Source organism: Buceros rhinoceros, unplaced genomic scaffold (genome assembly GCF_000710305.1).
Source record: "Buceros rhinoceros silvestris isolate BGI_N320 unplaced genomic scaffold, ASM71030v1 scaffold3098, whole genome shotgun sequence".
In the NCBI taxonomy this organism is placed as follows: domain Eukaryota; kingdom Metazoa; phylum Chordata; class Aves; order Bucerotiformes; family Bucerotidae; genus Buceros; species Buceros rhinoceros.
Window position 1 is genome coordinate 22745 of NW_010426186.1, and position 5261 is coordinate 28005.

At 47.1% G+C, this 5261-nt stretch overlaps 1 protein-coding gene across 1 annotated transcript in view; it reads right to left on the reverse strand.

Annotated features, from left to right (window-relative positions):
* The window catches only part of CPNE4 (copine IV), a 112238-nt gene that overhangs the window by 22682 nt on the left and 84295 nt on the right, over nt 1–5261 (reverse strand). The gene's annotated exons all lie outside the window — the stretch shown is intronic.

A 5261-nucleotide genomic window follows, 5' to 3' on the forward strand; every position in this document is an offset into this window, starting at 1 on the left:
GGAAGTGCCAGGCGGCAGCTCAGATGCTAATGCACCTGCCAGCTGACGGAGCGCAGCAGAGGTCTCCGAAAAGCAGGCGGGGGAAGCAGCTGCCTGGACTGGGGAGGGACTGCTCGTGACTGACCGAGTTCCTGCAAGAGGAGCAGCGTGAAGAGGACACAGAGGTGAAAGCTCGGTAAGGGGAAGGCAGAGCGGTAAGGATGGACGGTGCCTGCCCAGGGAAAGGGCCCGCAGATCTACCCACAGACGTACAAACACCCAGAGGGGTGGGTGCGCACGCCACAGAAACCGTCACGGCGTCAGCTCCCCAGCACAGCCCTCCCACCACTCGCTCTCCTGTCCCGGTTCTAGGGACAAACAGCGGTGACCGTAGCAACCCCTGGGCGGGTGGCAGCAGCCTGCACACAGGGGTTCTGCGGCGGCAAACACCCAATACAAGGGTGTAGGGACTGCGTAACTGTGCAGCCCAGCTCCCCACAGGAAAACCGGGGGGTTCAGTCCAGTTTGGTGATCAAAAGGAGGAGCAATTCCTGTTGCCCGGGGAGTTCTCGTCTGGGTTATCCAAACACTTCAGAGGGTGTTTACCCACACCGGAGCTTCTGGACAAACGTCAGCTAGAGGTTTTTCTGTGCGGGTTATTGCTTCTCGAGTTTTGTTCTGCTGCCTGTCTATGCAAATTTGCTCCTATTTAAGCGCTAAATAAAAAGATTCAGGACTTTTCCCCTGCGGTTTTTAAACTTGTTTAGATATGGTAATCAGCTTTTTTGCTTAACAGCCTCCAGAAAGGTTGATTCTGTAATTAAAGTGATAAAGAGAGATGCTTAATAATTAAGCATATTTTTATTTATTGATCTGCATGGATGAATTTTAACATCTATAGCCCTGCGTAGGGATTTTGTGAAACTTCTAATGTCGCATTTAGTGCCAGTCACTGTAAGCATCATCCTTTTGCCCCAGTTTTAATGCACTACTCTCGTACCACTATCTCAAACACAGCAAGTTCTGTGTTTCTGGGACAGATGGACCTTTCACCTGACTTAGCTTTTCCCCTTCTTAAATCTACACTGAAAGGGACGTGCTGGACTGGGAATTCTGGTCTTTTTATTTTCTCCTGTCATTTTCCCCTTCTTAGTTTTCAAGTGCATGAAGGAAGGAAGGTTCTACATACGTGAACGCACCCACAGGTCTAAAATGCTGAAGAAGAAATCGTAAGAGGAAGTTTGGCATCTGGTCAGCTGCTGCTGCCGTTCACTGACTGCAGAAGCTGATGCTGAAAGTCGGGCTGACTTCACGGCTTTCTTACCTCCTGTGGAACGTGGCCCAGTTTTCAGGTGTTCACTCTGAAGTATTTTACAAAGCTCTACGTATAAATAACTCCCGCGCTCTGCAGCAGCAAGGTACTCTTTGCTCATTAGTGGCCTGTGGGGAGGTTGCTAGACAAGCTGTGTTACACCAGCAGTTTATTTGTTAACGTGATCTCAGTGCGATTGTCAGTTTTAAGGAGCTGCTTGAGTATTTAGAGTTAAGGAGGCTATTTGCCTAAATTAAAAAGGACGTTGGTGTCAGGAAACAGAATTTATCTTCAGTGTGTTTCAAGGGTTCTTGGAAATAAAAACCAAGAATCTACAGTATCTTCAAGAGTGAACAAAGAGACATAGCGATTTAAAATAATTCAGAGCCGATTCTGGAAATAGATTTACAAACAAAGTGAAGACCAATTTTATGACATCATTTTACAAAACTGGTAGTGACATACACAGGATCATGAGTGGAGTGCGTGGGTCAGAACAGGGATGGCCCCTCAAGAACGGGAAGTTCCACAAATCCCCGGTGAAACAAACGCTGACAAGTCTTTGACAAAAACCAGCTAAGCTTTGTCTTTTTCGAGGTGCGAGTACGGGCTCAGCCGCACAAAAGCTGGTTCCGGCACAGGTTGGTGAGCCCTTTTTATTAACGCGGTGCAGAACTCCGAATGTACGCACAAATGTAAAACTGTGTGTAAAAATTAATCATAAAGCTCATCCTGGTGTGTGGGAGCACTGAACGTTTGGGTGTGGGGTGAACAATTAACCATAAAGTTCAGGTTCAGTAAAGCTCCTAACTCCATCTTAGTGCCATCTACATTTTGCATAACGCTCGAGTGTTTGCGTGAGTCAGACCGAATTCGGTGGGATTAGATAATAAGTTCTAGTGACTTGCTGAATCAGAACACAGGTTTCAATGCAAAGATAAATATTTAATGAAATATACTGAGATTCTTAATAAGCAGAAGAGAAAGGAAAGCTACTAACGGCAGAAACCAGACTTCAGACTGAGGAGCAGGCTTGCCCTGCCACGGGCTTCACTCGCAATGTCATCACTGAAGCCTGTGATAATGTCAGATCATTTAGGAGTTATTTCAGCCTGTAGCACTGTGTGCAGGCACCAGCATTTATCCTGACAAACAGGCTCTTCCCAGTCCCGCTGTGCCCTTTCTCCTCTGCCAGCAGCAGCAAGCGCAGTGGGACGAGGGATGGGCTACGCTGAGGGGAGGGCTGGCTGGTGCATCCCAGCCCCGGCAAAGCCCATCCCGGGGAGGACGGAGCGGCCGTCTCCACGCAGCCTGCGCACCTCCGCCGCTTCCCGGGACTCAGGCTTGGCTCTGCGGACGGGGAGGCTACAAACCAGCACAAGCCAGGCACTTTGTACTGCCAGGGTGAGTGTTAACCATGCGGATTACACACAGGTGAGTATGCACAATCCCTGTCCATCCTACGGATACCTCTGTATTCACAGCCACGAGTAAGGCGCTGGTTGTGCATAGATCTATATGTGTGTGTCTAGGTATGCAGCCCCAGGTGCTGAGCGATTCCCAGCACTCCTGCATCTACCTGTTTTATCTACAGATGCTGGTTTTGACAGATGTTTCCAGATTATAAAAAAAGAGAGAGACGTGTCGATGTGCTTCTCCATGGAGCCGTCTGCTTATTTTACCAAGTATTTTCAATAATAAGTTTTTAATGCAATTTCCCCTTCCCAGTATTTCTAACCTCATTTTAGAGCCAAATTCCTTAAAACTAATGGATGTTTCTCCTTCTTTCATGATCCTCTGCTGCTGTTGCTTGGGCACTGATTACATCACTTCCGAACTTTATCTGCTCTCTTCTGACAAACGTTGTTACGGCCTGAGGCCATTCCACCACAGAGACACAGCATTAAGCCTTCCGTGGTGGTGAGCAGCTCCTCCTCCTCCCCCACCTTTATCAGGTGGGCCTGCTCCTGCAGGACTGCGGCATTTCCACAATCAGGGTAACAATCAGAGTCTATTTCTCATCCTCTGAATATTGCTGATGAAAGAATGAATCTCACTCTTTCACGCTTAACTGCGCAGAACGTCGCTCTTCATTATAACTGTTTCAGGAATCTCTGACCCGTGCAGACAAACGGGCTTTCGGGTGAGCAGGCATTGTTCCGCTGTACCCGGGGATGGGAGCCAGCACTGAATTTGGAGCATTAATTACTTCAGGATACATTGCGTTAGGCTGCTACATGCAGAAACCTGTATTAGGACAAGATTTGGCTGGATCGACGGAACTCTCTGGAGTGTATGAAAGAAAACTTTGGGTTTGGAGCGTGGGCTCTCTCTACATGACTTGCCAATCCGATCCCTCCCAAATTAGAAACAAATGTGCATGTTTCTGCCTGTGCGAGATAACCGATGGGTCTGGACTGCGAAAGCTCAGGTAAGAGCCCTGACATCTTTGGGGTCCCTGTTTTAACTGGCTGAAGACGTGCTCCAGTGCGAGTGAGGGTACTCTGGCGCTAGACAGCCCGGAGGGTCAGCGGGTCTCTCTCTGTTCAATTCTGGCTGATCCTAACCCAGAAACAGAAAACGTTCTCCAGTACTTGAAGGACAACTGGGCTCGCTGGAGCGGTTATGGACCTGTGCCTCGGATTTTTACTGAATTTGAAACTCTCTTTCTTAACTGTATCCACAGAAGACCTGCTTTCTAGCCCGTCGGAGCTCCTACATCTCAAGGCTGCAGCTAAACACCAAAAGAGCTCCTACACAGAGCCCGTAGGTTATTCTGTGTGAAGGATTGCTCCTCCTCATTTCTTTCCTTCTTTAGAGAAATTCCAAGTTTTCATTTCCAGTTTGCTGGGTCCAAAGCGGGCAGGTATAAAGAACAGGTCCTCACTCGACATTTTGATCAGCGAGCACTGACAGGTGGGGTCAGCTTGCCCATGGGGATGTATTTACAGCGTCACGACTCGAGAGCACACGCAGGTCAAACACATGCCAGAAAGGTGACGTTTCCCTGGGAAAAGAAACCTTGGCTTTGGATCGGCCCTGCTCCCCAGCTCATCAACCTCAGTCGTGCTGATCAGCATCCACAGGCATTTTCTGCAGCACAATGGAGCTGAAAGATCGCGATGATTTCTTTAAAAAAACAACTGGCCTTTATTTTTTGTACTGATTGGAACATGCTACACTGAGAGAATAATCCTGATTTGCAATTAGTATCTCCATACAGAGGGACTACGCCACTTAGCTATTTCGTTTGCTTTAAAAGTACACCTTAAGTGACAAAAAGAAAAAAAACCCAAAAACCTGTGTTCCTAAACCAGCCCTTTTAATTCCTTTCCATATTTTGAAGTATATAAGCCCCTGAATTACTGATAGCAATTACTGAATTGCTGGATAATCACTGAGGAATTATCAACTCCTAATAATATATTTATTTTCTCAGACTCACTGGCTAAGTTTGACTATCAAATTCTTACAGAATCAGGGCAGTATTTTGCTCATTCTCCTCTGAGAGGACATTTCATTACCATGCAGATGGAAGTGCCTCCGAGCGGGCTAATTGGCACCGGTGACATGCGACATGCAAACCACAGCATTAAGTCACTCCACAATTTATACAGAAAGCGTAATTCAAATTTGTCTGGAAATAAACATTGTTTTCTTGAGATCTGGCATTTACACATGGCAAAGTGGTGGGCGGACGTCTATCACACGTGCCAAGATCCGAAAGAACAATTGTGTAAGATGCTGCGCCTCTCCAACACACAACAAATGTTTAAAGGAAATGCCCTTGGCAATTAGATTAATAATGGGCAATTAATTTGATAGAAGCAGGCCGCCTATTTGAAAGCAGCAGAGCTACATAACGCAATCACAGCGTATTTGGCCCAATCACTGGCATTTGTTTATTCGTTTAAAGGCAGGCTGTGTGCACACATCGCCACTAACTCCTCACATCCATTTTGGAATTGAT